The sequence below is a fragment of the Mus caroli genome, unplaced genomic scaffold, assembly GCF_978045245.1.
Source record: "Mus caroli unplaced genomic scaffold, Mus_caroli_1 scaffold_4, whole genome shotgun sequence".
NCBI lineage: Eukaryota > Metazoa > Chordata > Mammalia > Rodentia > Muridae > Mus > Mus caroli.
The window spans coordinates 145,918,129-145,939,705 of record NW_028227259.1 but is presented as its reverse complement, the minus strand read 5'-3'; the positions used below and the strand labels follow the sequence as shown (position 1 = coordinate 145,939,705).

The window sequence follows — 21,577 nt, the reverse complement described above, 5'->3', positions numbered from 1 at the left end:
GTAGGCAGTTATCAGCTGCAGAGCAGATCATGCTCCTGAATCACTAATGTGGCGAGACAGGCTTTCCTGTCTGATCAGTGCTGTGGAAGGATCAAAAGATCCTCAGTAAAGCTCCAGCTACACAAGGATCCTACAGAAGAGACTCTGGAATCTACAGAGCCTGACATTTTCCAAAATGGCAGCCCTCTGTAGAGACAGCCAACTGAGCAGAGGCCTCTGAGCTGATGTCCTTGAGAATACACACTGGCGTTTAGGTAGGACCATGTATGCTGAGTCGGGGCCGGGAGGAGACCCTGAGTGGTAGAAGAGAAGCAGAGGAAAGAATGAAGTGTAATCCCAAGTACTGATTCTGTCCAATGTCCACAGATAGATGTAAAGGACAACCTCACAGGTAAAGACCAGCATCCTGAAGGAGATGCCTGGATCCAGATACTTACTGGAACTTATTCAGATCACAGTAAAAAGGGATAAAGACCCTTTTGGGACTTGTCACAAGGATTCAGCATACGTGAAATGCTCAGAACAGTTAACTTGCTCAGAATGTGAGTTATTAAGTAGAACACCCTAGACCGTCTATATCCCTGCCCGTTGCCAGTGTGTCTGCCTGCAACAACCCCACCCCCACCCGCCATGCACTGAAGGTCATGACCGTATGTGCTCACAATACCACTTCCACTCCGTAGCGATTGCCAAATCATTCCATGGTTATATAAAGACTTAGTCTTTTAAGGCTCATTTCGAGTCTTGCTGAGCACAAAGATGAAAGAAAACATTTTTTGATGCTACCTGTCTTTTTTAAAAGAATGATTGTACATTTGGCTTAACTGTGAGCCCAGGAAAAATGCAACACTCAGTTCTTCTTTGTTCTCTCTGGAGCACAATGTGCTAACTAACCCACCTGCCTATGATTATTTGTACCGAAGTGAATATCTCATAGTATAAGATGTCATAGTACTGTAGTTTGGGAGCCTTTCTTTTATCCTATAGTTATAGCCTAACAGATTCTAATGAAGTCTACCAAAGTTGGAAAACTCAAAAACAAAGTTGCTATCAGTAAGGAAATAATTTCCAAGTATTCCAGTGTTTTATAGTGAGCAATATACTACTGCTTTAATTATAATATGGTTTATAACCTTGCTTGGGCCTACACCACTATGCTGGACTTATTTTTTTCTACAATATCCAATGACTTCTCTTGCCAAATACACCTATCTTTTGAAAGCTGCTCTGCCCCATCTCAGTACCACAGGGCAGTAGGGGACTGCTATTTCCCTCACTCTACAAATCTCCATTAGCCACAGACTGTGTACCAGGCATTGCACTGCACGCTGTGATCACAATGTGGAGACTGTAATGGAAATGAGGAAAGCAGCCGATAAATCAGAGCGCAGGTAAATATTTAACTACAATGTGATCAACACTGCAGAAGGGAAGCAGGGCAGATGGTGAGCTCCTACTCCTAGACCACATCTACCTTAGCAGAGGAGAGCATTCTGTGCAGCCTTGGGGCGAGTGGGAGAGACACTCGGGAGTCAGCAGAGCTTGACCACAGAAGGGAGAGGAAACAGAAGAATGGCCGAGAACAGGAGGCAGTCTGCAGAGCTCGCTACAGCCAGAGGTAAGTGGGTAAAGGGGCAAAGATGGCTCAAGGTGTACAGGCTGGATGCGGGACTAGACCGCTCTCTGTCTCCCCTTCTCCCTGCCCCTTCCCCCACCCCTCTCCTCTTGGCCTAGAGGCAGTGGGTTCACACAGGAAGCATGTGTGGTCTGAGACACTGACTGGGTTAGAAACCACAGGCCAGTCTGGGCCTGCCAGGACCACAGCTCCAGTTCTGACTGCCTGAAGGCAGGAGGCAATTAAGTCAGAGAGCAGGCACTTTTTCTATTCAGTGAAATACACAGATAAAGAAGAAGATGGAGGCCGTGTGGAAACAGTGACTTCACGCATATTAATGTCAAGTTCTGAACTTTACAATTCCCCTGCTGTTGCCCTATGGGGAAGTTAATAAAGAGAAAGGAGGGGAGGCCACCGTGGGAGAGCATTCTCCTCTCCATGGGAACAGGGCGAGCAGCACCTTTCTGGAAGGTGCAAACCTCAGTCCTACCACTTTCAGATCTCAGACATCTTTCCTTCCACAGCTACCTAACTGAGCTGTGTAATCTGACACTTGATACAACAACGCCATAAAGATTTATTTGATCCATAATCATTACCTTGACAATGAAGATAAAATCTACTGAGAAATCATAAAATACTCTGTACTTTAAAGGCGACAGCAATGCTTTTAGCAGCGAGTCTTTCACCCTGCTTCCCAGAGCCCACCATCTGCTTCGTTAGTATGCCCTGTCACTCGAAACTGCTCTTGTAATTGCAATCCTCCCATTATGACAACACTAACTGAATATGAAGGAATGGAGCAGAGACAATGAGCAGAAAAGGGGGGGGGGTGACTTATTTAGTAGCCGTGGCCTCTCACATCCCCAAACAATTTGAATGAACTAGAATGCTTTCAGTATGCATGTGTTGGGCCACAGACACCAAGCAATGGAGAAGACAGTGCCCACTCCAAAGAACTGCACAGCCTTGTGATGGAGATCATTTGTACAGGTTTGCTGTGGAGAACTCAGCTTTTAGAGTTCAGGAAGCCACTGTAGAGCAGCCAATATTGCAGATTGGTAAGGGTCCTTTAAGCTCTTTGTATGCTTTTGTGTGTGTACACAGTCGCATCTACATCCATATTTGAACACTATCACTTTGTGGTTTTTCTCAGATAAAGGGCATCGTTCTTCAAATCACTTTTTGACCCATTACTGCTCGATTTTAGTCTACCCCAGCCAAGATAATATGGATCTAGGTTTGATGGCTCTAAACTCTCTCTCTCTCACACACACACACACACACACACACACACACACACGCCACATAAAATACCAATTTTCATTGATAAATACATGTCACAGTTTCTAGATCTGGCCATTCATAGTCTATCAAAGCATTTTAAATGTTTTTATGGCAAAGGAAAGTTTTTCTTTTGCCCATTCCAACCTTGTTTGTCCTTTCTCAGTCAATGGTTGTGAAGACTAGGTTACATAAAGGAAAACAAAGCACTTTGTAGGCACTATAAAGTTTTATACAGCCTCAAAGGAGTAAACCCAGTTAGTTCCCAGTGACTCTGCTTCCAGATGCAGACGCAAGAAAATTGGAAATGTGTCCAGAGGAGAATCTGAATGCTAAGGATCACAGTTTTGTAAACAACTCAGACGACAGATTTTAGACAATGAAATCAGGACACATGAGACAATGTAGACTAATCTTTCAAACACCTTGCTAAGTAGGAGAAGCCAATCACACAAGCAAACACATGTGAGTCCATGTTTGAACACATCTAAAACAGGGCCAGGGGACTGAGGTGGCTATTAATTGGCATGAGTTCTGCAAAGTGTTGAAAGTGTAGATGACCATGCAATCGAGAGAACATTTTTGGAAGATAACTAAATTGTGTACTTTAAAATGATAAGTTTCATAGCATGTAATTTATATTATGTGGACACACACACAGCAAGTAAGCCATTAATTTTTCAATTCCATGAATTTGCTGATTTTGCTCATTTTTTGTAAAGGTCCATAGACATAAGGAAGAAAAAAATTTAAAAAGAGATGAATGTTTTCCAGATCTGGAGACATTTTGTGCTGTTGCTGGGTATTGTCCCCACCTCAGGACTCTGAGAATCATGGTGGAGGACCTGATTGGAGATGTCACATCTCCAGATTCTAGCACTCCCCCTCTCTCCAAGGCCAGCCAAATAGTTCATTCTGCCAGCATGAGATCATTTCTCTCACAGAGCTCCTGGGACTCTTCACAGTTACCTCCATGCCACCCCAGTTGTCTCTTCCTGCCTCTATTCCCAGCATTTGCAAACCAACATTGTAAGTCTTCTGGATTCCTCTTTCTCCCCATCTGTCACTTCTAAGCCATCAGTAAGCTCTCCTCCTCCTCCTCCTCCTCCTCATGGGTCTTCCAAGCCACACCCATCTCTGTTGTTGCCACATCAGCCCAACCAGCATGCATATGAACACTCAGCTGGACTTGCAAACACCTCCCAGCCTGTTCCCCATCTTACCTCTGGCCTCTCAGAGTCCATACCTCATCAGCAATCCCACTTAGCTTTTTAACCAGCCTCAGCACCGTGTCCCTGGTTAGCATCATCCAGGTTTTCTACATGCCAAGAGCTTACCCATATCTCTCTGCCAGTGTCCCCAGCTTCAGGTTGCAAAGGCTGTATGCTCTTTGCTCCTACTTGCCTCTGAAGTCCCACAGGCTTACTCTTGGATCTAGCTCTTTGCAATTTTATTCTTATGACTTTCCCTAGTGATTTTTTACAGATCTCATTTTTCTATGTCACCCAAGTTTAGCTGAAATACTACTTTGGTTGATACTTTTCATGATGGTCAACCATTTTTAAATAATATCACTCTTGAAACTGCAATCGTTTTATTCTTCATAATGTCTAACAACCACTAGAATTATCACACTGTTTATTTACTAAAACACAAGTTTCCAGAGAGCAGGAAGTGTTGTTCTGCTGTTGCCCTAAAACAAATGGTAGGCTGGTAATAAATATGTTACTAGATGGCTCAGTCTCACTTGGGCATTAGGTCGAAAGCATAGTGATTAAAAATAATATGCCTTGGAAAGGTCACATTCCTTAAATCTTCCAGGCATGGATTACTGATTAACCTAAATAAATTCATAATTGGCAGTTTATAGCAGGCAGCACAGAGGAGACACTGCTTTGGAATTAAAAGACTTTCACACATTTACAGCCTCTGCAGAAGGCTCCTGGATCCATCCCTTCACATCCTGACTACACATACCTTTTATGCAGCTGCCCTAAGAACTGCTACACAGCTTTCTGTGCACATGTGTAAAGTGACGCATGTGAAAGGTTCGTCTTTAGAATACTCTGTGTAACAGAAAACATTGCAGTGTCTGTCTAAGAGGCTGGCTAAATGATAGCCCAGCCATGTTGTGGAACACTGTAAAATCCCCCTGTGGTGGTGACTACTGTCAACTCCATAGAATCTAGACTTACCTCAGAAACACATCTCTGATCACATCTGTGAGGGAGTTTCTAGACTGGGTTAATTGGGGTAGGAAGTCCCATACTTACTGTGGAGTGGCAAGGCATCATTCCATGGGCTACACATACTGTATGACCCACTGCCTCACAGTCCTGCTGTAACAAACTGTAGCCCCTTGACCGGAGAGCCAACACAGACCCAGAATTCCTAAAGTTGCTTTTGCCAAGTATTTTGCCACAGCAATGTGGAAGATAACTATACAGTACTTTAATAAAGAAGCTATGTGTGCTGGCCGAATACCTGTTAAAGAGTGTTCTAAAGAAACGTGGAAGTGAAAAACAGGCCACAGAACAGCATCAGAATCCAGTGCCATGTCAGGAAGTAAAGGGGAGATGAGGAACTTCATCTATGCTTGGAACAGAGGGCCTGGAACTTTTCTCTGTAGATCTCTTTAAACGTCTTGAATTTTGAAGTAGATACATATATTAACTGTCCAAATAATGTATTTTCAAACTTAGTTCTATTTTTCTTTGACTCATCCCAAACAAATTATAAATTTGCTTCCTCCTATCTCTGTGTCTCTTTATCTCCCTCAATCTCTGCTAGGAATATCATTTTTCTTTCTCTTCTAATGATACCCTACATTTCCAACATCATGTTTCATGAGTTTTTCTGTATAAGATGACTCCCATTGGAAATGACTTCTTTTCCTCTGGGTCCTGGTGAGAACGCTCTGCAGTACTACTCATCAGATCTTGGCAGTGGCCGCATCATGGACCATCCATCTTCCCACTACAGCCTCCATCTACCGGTTTAGATGGTATGCTTCCCCAGGATTGAATGCTATTCTCTTCTCTACATCCCTGAAACCCTGGTGAAGAGTAGGTTCTCAAACTACAGCTGCTAAGATTAATATCCAGGAACAGGAAGCTTGTTACTCAGGGCTCACGGGAAACCATTCCAACTGGATCACTTCTCCACCCTTTAATAAAGTAAACCACGATGCTACCTAAAAGGACACTGCACAGTGAGTTTCTAGGTCTGGGTACCCACTGTATGCTATCGAGCAGTGCTCAGTTAAATCCTGATAAGTATTAGGAATCCTCCTAAGGACCCCAGGAGCTCACTCATGCTGGCCTACAGGTCCAGGGATCGACTGTTCCTGCCCTGTTTTGGATCCTGGCTTGAGCCCACTATGCATCCACCAGCACAAGGACCAGCACATTCCTGTGCAAGAATGTGCTCAACCAAAATCATATAAAAGTCAAACTGTCATGTAACAGACACTGGACTTACAGCAACAACTCAACAATCAGAATTCTATACTACTTTGTTAATCTAAATACATATGCTTATCATTGTGCTGTATTGGATAATTTTTTCCTAAGCTATATCAATGAAAGCTCTAGGAAGAATTGTGCCATACTTCTTATTTGAAATTAGGGACCTACTATGTGCTGGGCACCATTGTAGGGAGTCAATTTATAACCTAGTGAATGCTATCAAGTCCAGAGACATTAAACATGTTAACTTCCACAGGTCCCAGCCTTTTGCTTTCAAATTTCCACTTGAAACTTTCTAAGTATAAAGAGAGTAGCCACACAGAACATGGGGTGGGGGGCGGGAATAAGAGGACTCAGAGGGGTGAGAGAACCCTCTGCATTAAGAGGTGGCAGTCACAGGTTCCCTGTAGCATGGCTCCCCTTCCCCAGCTGCTTATCTGTCTCTCTTCAGATGGACTGAGAAGCAATGGTTACATGAGATAGCTGAGTTTTGTAACTGGACATCTAATTAAGCTGACAAATGTCACATGCTGTTTGCTACTAGAATGCTCTATTAGTAAAACATATGAACTAGGAAGGGAGGGAGAGAGGGGACTCAAAGGAACCAGTCTAAGCTCTAAACTTAGCTCCTGGTTCATCTGTATCACTGAATCCTTCCTAGGTTTCTGTGATCTACAGTTTGACTCATGGCCAACTGTTTTCAGCCTCAACAGTAAATAAATTTTATCTGCTATAACCAAGGACAGCCCCTTCTCTCTAAGCCCTATGCAGCTGCTGGCAGTGCCAGCCATCGGGACATTTGGAGGCTCCTTTGCTCCTGAATGCAGAAAGGACAAGGTTCTTCCTCTCACTCTCTAGTTCTCTCCCTGACTTGGCTCTGCCCTGTGCTGGCCTCCCCTTCTCTCTCTCCATTGTTCCTCCATGTAGTTCAAATGCCAACCCCCATTGTTCTTTCTGTAAGATCTCTTACAAACTGTCATGGAAAAGTTCTTCTTAGATGTTTCTAAAGGGCCCTTGTCTGTTTAATTCCTCCCGCAGCCTTTACATGTAACTCTACTCTGTACTATGAGGCCTCTGCCAAATACACCAATGTCTCCAGAGGAGTGGGGGCGTGGGGGAGAAGGAAGTGAGTATAGCAGGCTCTCACCTACAGAGCCCAGCTCACAAGCTCTATGTGTATGTTCCTATCTATGAGAGAGTGAGCAGGTGCAGAGGTCAAGAAGCTAGAAGGTATCTGTGAGTGGGGAAAAAAAGAGGGTTCAAGGAATCAGGTAGGGAGGGTAATAAAACACACGTGAGATGAGACTGAAAGGTGAATCCTGGTGGGGGAGGGGGGATGGGCATAAACAGGGGAGGGGGAAAGATCAGAGAGAGGATGGACAATCAGCCAAAGCAAACTGTACAAACACGCCATAAGAAAACATATGCCAATTACACCGTATACCAATTTAAAACAAATAAATTCGGACAATTAATTTAAATTTAAAAACAAGAACACAGTTTCATGTGGGTTCAAACTGTAACTGCAACTTAGAGAGCAGATAAGTTCCTGGAGCCGCAGCTTCCTCCTCTGTGGAACACACACACACACACACACACACACACACACTGCCCTTTCCAAAGGAGACTGGATGAAATGCAGATGACAATGGCGATGACCTTTAAATATCACTTATTATATGCCAGCTACAGCTAAGCGATTTGTGTATATGTATTTGTTAATCCTCACTAAGAATCCCATTATTAGCTCCCATACAGGTGAGGCAGCTGACGCACGGGCTTAGAGTAGATCCCCATGGTGGTAAGAACTCAAAACACCACCAATAGCTGTTCTGAGACTGTCCTGGACACTCCTAGACATACAGCCTACCTAATTCACTGCTCCGTTTATCTAAACTCTGCTAGGAGACTTCCACATGGCGCTTTATCAACAGAAAGAAATGATGAAATCCAAACTGCCCTGAAAATATAAGAACCTGAGTTCAGATCCCAGGCACCTATGAAGACACCACTTGTAATGCCAAAACTGGGAAAGTGGAGACAGAAAGACCTTTAGAACGCAATGGCCAGCCAGTCTAGCTACATAGATGAACTCCAGGTTCGGTCTCAAAACATAAGGTAGTGAGTGAACAGCAGACTCCTGACAGTAGTCTCTGGCCTCTACAAACATGCACATACATGAATACACACAAACATATGAACATATGAACATAGCAAGCCCATATTTCACTCCTTTCTACCGAACCTCACCAGACACAGAGCACAGTCTCATTTTCCTGCCTGGAGTCGGCCAGCACCAGGAGCAACCCACAGGCCTTCCTAGCTCTCCAGCCTCCGGCTCCCTCTCTACCTCAGCTCCAGCACAGATTTCCTCACCCCTTGAGTTCCTTCTGCTTCCTCCATTTCCACTTGCTCTACCCCTGTCCTGCCTGAAGAATAGATTTTGCAGGCAAACAAAGTGTTCAATATACAATTTGGGTTACGTGTTGAGCTTGGATCAAGGTTAACAGAAACAGGGTGCCAGCTCTCCAAAACCTCCTCATACAGCCACGGACCAGGTAGTGGAGGCATAGCAGATCAAGACCTCCTGACTGCATGAGCAACAAGCCATAGACACAAGAGCAGAGACATATATACAATCAGGTGCCATTTCCTTGCAGACTCTCCAGGGGCAGTATTCAAGAGGCCTTGAAGGCATCCCCACACCCAAACAAAACAGCATCTTAAAGCAGACCATCATGTGGGAGTGGAGTGGAGAGTGCTGTTTAACAGTATGAAGATGTGTGCAGTCTTGGTGAAGAACACCATCATGAAACTGAGCAGGAAGGATCACAGTAATCAGAAGCAGAAGGGTCAGTATATATTAACTGATTTTGTTTTAATGTCATGAGAAAGAAAGCCAACTCCTATCTCAAGCTGAGGGAGAAGCTAACCACAGCAGAGCCATTCTTAAGGGTTTATATTAGCCCCATGACAGGCCAGCACTATAGACCGCCAACTGTCAATAGACTTGACAGAACCACTTAAGCTAATTAACTAGTTAGATCTTTGAAATGCAAGGGGAACTGCATTGCGCAATTATCCTAAAACTGCAAACTACTAAATAAATATTGCATGCCTTTGGTAAATAAATAACATGGCCATTTTATGATATATTATTATTGAACATGACTGAATACAAGAGTATACAAAAGCCAGCAATTTTTTAAAAACTTGAATTAAAATATATATATTAAAGAAAAACAGCTCATAAACAGAGGACCCTATACTATTGCCTTACACATCAAAAGATAATAGTTCATTGAAGGCCAGGTCAAATCAGTAAGTTTATGCAAATGGGTACCTAAAAAGTATGATCAACATGTAAGAAACAAAGAGTAATCCTTTATAGCCTTCTTGCAGAACAAGAAAGATTAGATACTCAAAAATATTATTTTCCAGTCATTTGTCTTGCAGAATTCGGATCATAATTTCCTTTAGAAATAACAGCTGGGCTGGAGAGAGAGCTCAGCAGTTAAGATCACTTGCTGAGCTTGCAGACGATGTAGGTTCAATTTTCAACACTCAGACATCAGCCCACAGCCATCTCTAACCCCAGTTCTAGGGGACCTCTTATGACCTATAAAGGAACCAGGTATGCACATTGTGTGTGAGTGTGTGTGTGTGTACAAACACACTCACACACACACACACACACACATATATATATATGCATACATATGCAGGCACACAGAGGTATAAATAAAATAAAACATTTTAAGGTAACCATCACAGTATAATTTAAAAAAAAAAAACCCAATGTGTCAATCTTTATAATTAAAGACAAGGTCATTTTACAATAATATGAAATAAATAAAAAGCAACATTGTAGACATAAAGTGAATTAGTTGGAAACAAAGTTAAAATGTACACAATAGTTTTCCCTAGGTCATCCCACAATACTAGCCTGTACTCAATTCTTTCTGGCATCTAGTTGTCTGCTCAGCCCTGCCTAACTCATTCTCCTGACACTTCAGAGTGCTGACAGGGAGGGCCTATCTACCTCTTTTGACAGAGTCTAGCATAAGGTCTGGTCTATGAAGCACACAGTAAGTCACTGGAAGTTTTGCTTTCATGGTTCTCCCTGCCTCAAGCCTGGGAACCCACTGAGAATGAAATCTTCTCATTGGTCCTTGTGTAGCTGATGCCTACAACAGTGCCTGACATAACAGGCAATTAAATACCATAACCATTAAATGAAATAACTTAATGTCTAATTTCCTGTAGCCAGCCTGGGTGATCAGAATAAACTACTAGGTAGTTCACTAACAAAAGGTTCATTTCCTAAAGAAAAATATCTAATTTATTAAATGATGGCGAGTTACTCAATATCACCCCCTGAGATAACTAATTTTCTGGATATGAGTAAACTGTTAGTATATTTATTTTTCCTTCATTTATTTACTCTTTGGCTCAGATATCTTTATTGCAGATGTAAGGTGCTGATCAGTTATCCAAAGATTTGTTCACAAAGTACATTGCTCAAAAGAAATAAAATTTCATAATGCCTCGCCCTGTAGAAGAGGGCTCCTACAAGCTTTGCTATCCATCAGCCACTAACAAATTCAGAATGGATAGTGCCTGTCAGCAAATGCTATAATCTTACATATTTCTTGCTGAACCAGGCCTGGTGGGGCTGGCCTGTCCTCCCAGCTACTCCAGGACATTGAGGCAGGGGGATGGCAAGTTTAAGGTTGACCTTGACAACAAAGAGAATTCAAAGCCAGCCTGAGCAACTTAAGGAGGCCATGTCTTAAAATGAAAAGTAAAAAGAGGGCTGAGGTCTATAGCACAGGCATAGAATGCTTGACTAGAAAGCGCACACATTAAGTTCCATGCCCAGTACTACCAAAAATCAAAAAAAAAAAAAAAAAAAAAGAAAAGAAAAAGAAGTTTCCTGTTGTGGGCTCTGGAACTGTTCACACGAAGCCCAGAAATCCTGGTGTGTAGGAAGTGGGGAGTGGCTTGTGAACTGAGAGGGAAGCAAGACTCCAGCTAAGGACCTCGCTGCCCCCACGCATCATTACTGCACACCAGCATCCCTTGCCTGTGTTCCTGCACAGTCCAGGCAGGGAGCATGACTCAGCATGACAGCATGACCCCTGTCCTCTTCTCCAATCATGGATCCATTGGCAACCACTACTCTATGGCCCACTTGCTCTGGAGTTCACTCAGTCTGGCCACATAGAGGGACAAACTAGAATAGGAAAGTTCCTGCTTTATGTGAATGCATTGTTTTGATAAATGTACCGTTCCTGTTTATTTCACAGCATCAAAAACTCCGTGATTCATCAATTAACTTTATAGTTTCATTTTTGTGCTTACATACACATATATGTGTATCTCTATGTAATGTCAGTATAAGTGTTGAGTAGAACTTGTGATGAATAATCAGAGATTAATGACCACCCCCTCCCATCCCAACTAGCCTCTCTTCTCAAGCATGCAAACGCTAGAATATTGGCTTATCCCTGTGTAGTACCCTGGCTGGATGCTTAACACTCTCAAGTATATCTCCTTGAGTTAAAAAAAAAAAAACAATCTCTCAGGTTGATGAACGCACTGAAACCAATGTGAGAAGAAAGGTAAGATATGAACATGTCTGCTGGAGTCTAGAGAGTATGAACTTGGCAATAAAGTACCAAGGAAGCAGAGCAGAAAGGGAAAGAGGAATCCAGCAAGGTCTCCTCAGATACAAATGCAGAGCACGGGTGCTGATGTACTTGCTACTCTCTGGTGGCATGGTGAACACCTGAGGTGATCTGACTTAGGAACACAAGGTTCCCTTTGGCTCACAGTTTTGAAGGTTCCAGTCAGGTGGATTGGTTGATTGGTCTGGCTGGTTCTTCCATGAGGCCATAGGTAGGTGGTAGAGCATAGCAATCATCTCATGGCAGCCAAGAAGCAGCTGAGATCCAAATATCTTTTTTAAGATTATGTCTCCAATGGTCTAACTTTCGTCTACTACCCCGACCCCTAGTGATTCCACCGGGTCCCATAGCACCAAGCCTTCAATACAAGGGACTTAGGAGAATACTCCAGACTGAAAGGCCAGCACTATACAAGGACAGATCTAGGGCTCTGTAGTATATGAAAAGTGTTATACAGATATAGACTGGTAATCTTCACAGCCAAGAGTCTGATGAAATACACACATCCAAATTCCATGTCCAGGGAAACTCACTGTGACAGTAATTGACTTAGTTCACATTTCAATGCATCAGCTTTTAAATGAGAACAGAAATCATTTGGATTAACTACCCGACTAGCTTGTTTTTAGAGTTTGTTGAGAAAATGAAAGGCAACAGAACTCTACTGAGGTAATAAGATAAACTGCAAAGGGCCGGTGTCAAGCCCTCTCCAGAGCTGCTGTTGATGTTTCCCCGGCCTCTGCTCCAGGTCAGCAAGGCGGCGGCATAAGCAAGTCCATTATACATGCGCAAGCCACTCCTACTCAATATCTACCTGTGGACGTACCATCTGAGCATGGCGTGAACTCAAAGGCTGAAAAGTGCAGGAGAAAAGAGAAACAGCCCAGTATGAGATGATGAAGAACAGACTATGGAGGCCATGGAGCACACACAGGGATGACGCTGCAGATGCTGCTGCATAAACTCAAACTTTCTGACACTCTGTCTGCTGCAGAGAGTAAAACTGGTGTCCAAACCTGAGCAGCAGGCTGCCCTCTTTTCCGCTGTGTAAAATCTGTGCTATGACAAGGCTGCCACACTATGGGGCCGAGTTTTAGCCCCTATTCTACCCTGCCCCTCCTACCTCAACTCCGATTAATAGCAGAGTTCTTTAGAGTTCCCCAATCAATATGCTATGCTTATTTCTTTAATGTACTGCAGTACTAAAAACAGTTTTAGGAATAAGGAAGTTAGACGAGCCCAGGGTTGGATAAATCTTCTTCAATGAGAAACCCGAGGCTTCCCAAAGCCACAAAGGATGCTGGGAAGGATCACATGCTCCCTGGAAGCTCTTTCACTTCTTGAAACCCTAGTGTGTACTTTTTTTTTCTCTAAATCTCTCTCAAAACAGACAATGCCTTTCTTCAAGTCTCATTTGAATATTTTCATTAACTTAATACAAACCCCAGTCTTATTACATTCATTACAGGGGAGAAAATTAACAAGTTACAATGTTTGAAACCATGTGCTTTTGAACATACTCCAAAATAGCTTTTACATTCTTGCCCAATCGAAGCATATCTGTTAAAATTCCAATCACAGCAGCATTTTAAAGGATCTCATATCGTAGCACTGCACAGGGCTGGACCATTAACCAATGCGGTTGCTCAGGCTCTGAGCACTTGACCTCAGTCACATAAGAACACTGACAACAATCAACTGGCTCTCAGCCCAGAGAAGCTTTCAAAACCAGTTTGGAAGCACTTCATAATTTTAAACACTTTCCAATGAGGGCCTTTTGTACTGACTCTTCTTACACACCATCTCCCACAAAACAAACAAACAACAAACAAACAGAACCAAAGCCCGCGAGCACACTACAAGACTACATCGTGTAATAAACAAAGTCAACAGACTCCATTAATAATGATGCTTTCAATTCTGGCTTACCTGGGAGCCAATTAATTCCTTGTTTATCAAGGAGCCCAGGGTTGGATAAATCTTCTTTAAAGAGAAACCTGAGGCCTCCCAAAGCCACAAAGGATGCGGGGGGGAAGGCCCATATCAGAGCCCATGCTCCCTGGAAGCTCCTTCAGTTCTTGAATCCCAACTGTGTATTTTTTTTCCTCTAAACCATTTAGAAATTTGGACAAGAAAATAATAACCCACATAGAAAAAATGTAATTTACACATAAATCTGTAATAATACAACAATAAAGATATACACTGGAAAATTATCTTTCTGAAGTTAGAAATTCTATGTATAAATGAGTGAGACACCATTCATATCCCTTGATTGCAACCTGGAAATGTACTGCGGTAGTCACAAGTCAGAAACAAAGGCCAGGCATGCGCATACACAGGTACATGTACACTTCACAGGGGCTATACAAGTAGGCATCCAGCATGAATTCAGAAAATTGGAACACTGCATCTTAACAGTTATCATAGAATTTAAAAACAAATGGTTAAGGGGCCTGGGGAGAGGGCTCAGTGAGTAGGGCTTGCTGCACAAGCCTGAGCACCTGAACTGAGATGCCCAGCAACCAGATAAGGAGCCAGACGTCATCCAAGCACAGAAGAACCCAGGGCCTTACCCCTGGACAGCCTAGCCTAGTACACGAACTCTAGGTTCAGTGAGAGACGCTGTTCCAAAAACAAATAAGTTAACAAACAAACAAACAAATGAAGACATAAATAAATGTTTTTAGAGTGAAGATCAATAAAGAAAGTCACCTGACATTGACCTCTGGCCTCCACACACACCACCAAAAACAAAACAAAAAAAAACCAAAAAACAAAAAACAAAACACTGAGTCTTTTTGAATGGGATGTATGTCTTCACTCTTGGTTCTCATGTTTCTATCACCTTCCTCATGGCATCCAAGTCGTTAAGCTGCTAAATAATTCCTTTTTAATTACACAGTGGCATTTATAAGTCAACACCACAAATCAGAAAACACCAGCATGTGATCACTTGTAAGTAATGTAACCCCTATAAAGTGTACATGTTCCTGTGTATGCACATGTGAAGTGTACACTGTGAAGTGTGCCTGTGTATGCACATGTGAAGTGTACACTGAGAAGTGTACCTGTGTATGCACATGTGAAGTGTACACTGTGAAGTGTGCCTGTGTATGCACATGTGCCTGTGTATGCACATGTGAAGTGTACACTGTGAAGTGTGCCTGTGTATGCACATGTGAAGTGTACATGTACCTGTGTATGCACATGCACGGTCTTTATGCCTGACTTGAGACCAGAATAGTATATTTCCAGGTTGCATTCATGGGATGTGAACAGTGTCTCACTCATTTATATATAGAATCTCTAACTGCAGAAAGATGATTTTCCAGGGCAGACTTTTATCTTTATTGTTGTATTGTTGCAGATCTGTAGTAAGTTATATTTTACTTATAAGGTAAGATGGGAAGAACTACTTCCCAAAGGTTTTGTTGAGGGGTGGGGCGGACATACATATGTACCTGCTTATGGAAGACAGACACCAACCCTGGTGTCATTCCTCAGAAGATGAGCCCCTGTATTTTTAAAGCAGGGTCTCTCTCACTCACCTAAGCTTACCAAGTAGGCTAGGCTAACTGGCTAGCGAAACTAAGAAATCCTCCCACTTCCACTCCAGCACTGGGATAATAAACACAGACCACCATACCCAACTTTTCCCGTGTGTGCTAGGGATAGAATTCAGGTCTTCGCACTTGTGAGGCAAGTACATTACTGGGTGGCCTATCTTATCAGGCGCAGTTTCCAACATTTTACATCATCTGTTGTTCTTAATGTTTCCACAAACTTGCACCTATCCCAAGATTATCCTCATTTTCCAGATAAAGACACGGAGGCACAAACAATTGGAGAAACTGAATTTGTTTTAGTAATTGTGAAACAACCACTCATTACACTCATGAATGACAAGGGGGGAAAAAGGCAAATAAAACAGAATAACAGGTTTTGAAAATAAAGGGTTCTCCTACTGAATATGCTGATGAGAAGTCTGTGGAAATGTCGGATTATCCAGCCTGTAACAAGCCAAAGTGTGAATAACTCACTCTCTATCAACCAGACATCCTCACCCTTGTGTAAGAGCAAAAGAACCACAATAAGTTTCCACGGTTACAATGAAATCTATTGTTGAGGTTCGGATAAAGTTTATATTAACTAATAGGCTCAATAACATTGAGACTTGAGTATGCCAGTTTCTATTTTTAAGCTATACAAATAGATAAGGGAAAATTGCAATCAAGAAGAAAAACAACATTGTGATTTATTTAAGCACCTCAAAATGTCATCGTGAAATGGCCCACTCGGGGGGAAAAAAACTACTTCAAAGTATTTGCCTTTCACAATGCATATTCCTATTCCACTTGGAAAATTTAATTGTGTTTTGTGTGTGACCTTTAAAGCATCGTTGTCACAGCTTGATGGTAACATCCCAATAATCTCAATAAAGCATCTACCACAGATGGGAGGTCATAAAATCATAATAGAAATGCTCAAACTTTATAATAGTATTTAGGAGAAATTTCTTTTCTTACACTTAGTCTTTCCCTCTTCAAAAATGAATATTGTGCTTCCAAGTAATTTTCTTAGGAAGACACAATAAAAACTGTTGAAGTCCTCCTGCCATTGTTCTCTGAAGGGCCGAGCATTACCGTCGCTCAGTGCTTTAGTTCTCATTAAAGCCTCCCCTAAGAAGCATATTTTTGACACGTCCTCCATACATGCTACTGAGCCACACACTGCCATGCCGAGCTTTCTCTTTCTCGGCTCTTTATGTGCATATTTTCTGTATGTTATTTTCTTTAAATGGCGCTGCTTTGGTGCAAATGATTCACATGAAAGCCACATCTCACAAACCACACTGAGCTCCATGACAGTGGGGCCACGTTGTGCTTCTGTCCTGCTTCCTACAATGGCCAGCTCAGGGGACACCTACAGCAGGTGTTCTTTCTTCCTAATTGGCAGATACTGAAGTAACACCATAAATACACACAAGCATGAACAGCAGCTAAGGGCAGGGCCATGCACTGGCCTTCAAGTGCAGGCTGCTGATTAATGGTACATTCTAATGGTTATGCATGTGTACAAATGGCATTTGCTCACATTTTGACCAGCATTCAAATGGGTACTTTGCAATCTAAGTTTCTGAGAAAATAAGAGATAAGTTGTACATTCTAATATTAGTTAAGTATTAAAATCACTACACAGACACAGCATCATCCCACAGATCAGACAGTAAAGCTAAGGCTCAAAAAGTATCTTTACTGCTCATAGTAGGATAAGAAGGGATCAGACCTGGTCTTAGCAGCTAGTGAACTAGGGACAGTTTGGCCTGGAGGGGCCACAACGTCAGACCATCCAGGAATGTTTAGAAACTACTGTTTGATGCTACAAGTGTTCTCTCTCTCTCTCTCTCTCTCTCTCTCTCTCTCTCTCTCTCTCTCTCTCTCTCTCCATCTCTCCCCTCTCTTTTTCTCTCTCTCTAAAACAAACAACAAACAAACAGAAAACGCTTTCAACCAAACCTTATTGAATTACCATTCATCGTAACCCTATTTTTAAAGGCTACACATTGAGTCTTTCACTGTAACACAAATATCCTTTGAAGTGAGAAAACTTTATTTAACTTTCTCTAATTCAGATTTTGCATCCATATCATGTTCCACTCTGCATAATCTGAGCTTTGAGTATCGCTCAAACCCTCAGTCATATGGTTACCCTAAAGCAACCCCTCAGGTGTTGGTACCAGAGGCTAACAACATCCAGAATGGACCTGTGGAGGGGAGCATGATCTGCGCTGCTGCTGGACAGTTAGCACGCTGGGCTTACTCCTCAGGGCACAGCAGAGAGCAGAGGGCTGTCAGGCTACAGGTAGCCGCAGGGATCTAGTCAGGACAGTGTTCTGCGACTGCTCACCTCACAGGGGTACTTGCTACCATCACTCCTGTCCCCCTTATCTCTGGCCTGGTCATACACTGGATTTGGGCCAACTTTGCAGGCCCATGGAAACCTTAAGCTCGCTTCCTAAGCAATGCTCTGGCCAACAAGACTTTGAAGGTCAGTCTCTTGTGTATCAGATTCTTTCTTTCCTCTGTTAATATGAAAGAAACAAAACAAGAACAAAAACATGAACTGCCTACTTATGCCAAATTTTCAGTGATGTGGGAAGAAACTAGGAGCCACCATTCAAAGATGTAAACAGAATCTTATATTACAACAGTTCTCCCAGGGTCTGTGGACTTCCTTTGCATGATCTCATTTTCCCACAGGTGACTATGGCTCAAAAGGGTCCAGTGAAGAAGTCTGAAAATCAGTTGTAGGTTTTGAATAGTCTATTGCAGTACATTGTGGTTTCCAAGCTAGCTTTAATAATACAGCGGATTCCATGCTTTGTCTTCTCAGGCATCTACTAGGGGCCTTAAAATGTGTCCCCCAGAGATAAAGTGGGAGACTACATATATTCCGAGACTACATATATTCCTGTGTAAAACCCCTTCACACCTGAGCCTGCTACCCAATGGGTAACTACCATCTGGAACCCTATACTTTGCATAGTTTTATGACCATCAATACCTTGGTACAATACAGATGTTAAGTATATTTTAAATACCATTGATTTATGTATTTTAGTCCTGTTTATGAAATAGGTTGATGTCTGCAGGGCTTACTTAATATTTATGTTCAAAAGATTATAAAATGTTTATGAAAATCAGAAACCAGAAATGCTTTTACTTGCAGAAATGATAAAAATGCAGCCACAGTCTTCAAACACGGAATTTTCAAAGTTCTAGAAATTAACCAAAGAGATACAACAACCTACGGCATTAGTCAAGGAAAAAACGCTGATGCTCTGTTGGCAGCTTGGTTTATGGCATTTTCACTTGACCTAGGGCATCCATTCTCTGAAGCTCTGTGGTAGCCGCTTCTCAGTCACAGTATACACAGAATGCTCCATCCTGGAGCCACGGGGAAAACACGCCAGGCTCAGAACTCTGCAAAAAAGCATCAACTCCAACACTGTAGCTCTTTGACCCTCCAGCTCCGTGGGAAAGCCCAATTCACAGAGCATTAGCATTATTTGATGTCCAGGAGAGCTTACTCAGCAGAAAAAGCCCAGTCTCTGGGGCTTTTGTCAAAAACAATCAGCTACAATTGATTAACATCACAGCTATTAAGTGTGCCATACCAGCTGGGCAAACAAGAGTCAGGTCAAAAACTTAAAAGGAAGGTTCATGAAATTAAATGTCTACAAGGGACATTAGAACTCCATGCACTGCAGTGAGGTTATATGAATGACCAGGGAGATCCGGGAGTCCCCTAACCTCTCAGTTGCTGATGACCTTAAGTCCCATATAACCAGAGAGTAAAGACTAAAGCAGACTCCTAATCTATCTGACAGAGGAATGGCCAGCACAAACACACAGCCCCCAGATGACTGAGACATTTATTGGTAAAATCGACTTCACAAGTCTTTGTCTGCTCATTCACTTGCTAATAAACAAACCAAGAAAGAAACTTCAGAGGCCACACACAGTACAGAGAGGTGACTTCATCAGCTAAGTACAGGAAGCACAAGTCACACACGACAGTAACACACACAGCTACCACAGTAACAGAAGACACCCTGCAAAGGTGTGGAGTCCCCAAATGTACACAGTGAGTCATTTAAAATTTCCAACAAACAATGAGACATGCAAAGACACAGAGCATTGTCTAAGTGCAGGACGAAGCAGAGGATGGACGTTGTCCCTGAGGAAGCCTAGATAAAGGATGTAAGACAAAAGCGTTAAGGCAATGATCACAAATATGTACAGTGCTGTCTAAAAAATTAAAGTGTGAGAATACTATCTCACAAGGGGAAAATTTTAAAGGCAGTAGACATTATTAAAAGAAAGCAAACAAACTCTAAAGTTGGAAAGTAAAACAATCAAGGAAATGCTTGCACTAGGGAACAACTCACAAACCAAGTGGCAGAAGAACCAGCAAACTCAACAGGACATCAACTGAGATTACACAGTCTAAGAAGAGAAGGAAATGAACACAGTTCTGACACCTCTTTCAAGATGGCAGCCCATCATGAAATCATCTGAAAATATCAAATGCAGAGGCTGGTGAGGTGCCTCAGAGGGGAAAAGACATATGGCCTGAGGTCAATTCCCTGGACAACATGGTGGGAAGAAGTGGTTCCTACATACTATCCTCTGACAGGTTGGGGTGACAACATATACAAATTAATACACACAAATGAATAAATGTAATAAAATGTTTAACCAGCTGTGTTTCTCTGTATGACAATAAAAGAAGATTGAAATTATAGTACAATCCCATTCACACTAGTGGTGTATATACAAATAAATTTAATTTAATTGAAAGATTTTTCACCCTAAAATTTACAAATGTTTGTAGAAGGAAGTTAAAGACTTTGAAAAATGATAAAATATCCAACATACAAAGGTCATAACCGCTCGATATTATTTAGGTGTTCATTCTCCCAAAATTGATCTATAGATTCAAAACCATTCCTATTAAAATTCAAGAAAATTCTTTTAAGAAATTGACAAGCAGGTCTTCAATTGTATATGGGAGTGTGAACCATTTGGAATAATTAAGTCTATGTGGAGGACTTTCAGTTTTGAAATTTCTATCATGATCCAACAATCAAGTCAGGTTAGTGCTCACAAAAAGAGAAGTCATTGAAGAATAAGAATCTAGAAAAAAGCCAAACATTTAAGGTAGAATGGTTATTTTAAAGAAGATGCCAAGATGATTCACCAGAAGAAAGGAGATGTCTTAACAGATAAAACCAGGAAATAGACATCAAAAAGATGATCTGAGACGCCCTCCCTCCAAACAACATGCACGGATACTAACTTAGAAAGACCACTGACTCAGAAGCCTTCACTATCCAATTGAGGCTAATCATTTTTTACACAGAATACTAAAGGCCCAGCCTATGGAAGAAAACGTATTGATAAATTATTAATCAAAATGTATATTTTCATTTATGACACCATGAAGCAAAGAACAGACTGAGAGAGCATGCTCACATGGTCCGCATCATATAAGTAACTACATGCAGAAAAACTGCCATGGCAGGGGATGAACCAAAATATGAAGCTACTTCACCAAAGCAGGGATTGAGAACAGGTGACAGTTGCAGGAAAAGATGTCCCACACTAGAACACTCAAGGCAGAGAGCACCATGAGCTTGAAAGACTGTGAAACAGCAGCACCCTCCACACACTGATAGCAGAAATGGAAGTACAGACCAGGTTGGACTACAGTCTCTCAGTTTCTCAAATGCATAAAATACAAAACAACCACATGATCCGGCAAACCTGTCTATTTTGGGATAATTAAACATTTTTTCCCCACACACAGAGAGATATTCACATAAAGATTTAAAGCAGCCCAATCTATAATAACTAAAACTTGACAAATAAAACAAAATATGCATCAACTGTTGAATGGAGAGAGAGAGATTTGTTTTATCTACACAGCAAAACACTCTTCAGTAATAAAAAAAG

The 21,577-nt window shown here is 42.0% G+C and overlaps 1 protein-coding gene and 1 long non-coding RNA gene across 3 annotated transcripts in view; one reads left to right on the top strand and one right to left on the bottom strand.

The window, feature by feature from the left end:
- Sdk1 (sidekick cell adhesion molecule 1) overlaps positions 1-21,577 on the bottom strand; it is a 967,445-nt gene that overhangs the window by 827,718 nt on the left and 118,150 nt on the right. The gene's annotated exons all lie outside the window — the stretch shown is intronic.
- LOC110294224 (uncharacterized) lies at positions 1,424-20,325 on the top strand. Its single transcript, XR_002377928.3, has 3 exons — positions 1,424-1,618; positions 9,027-9,218; positions 12,805-20,325. It is a non-coding gene; the product is annotated as an uncharacterized LOC110294224 (long non-coding RNA).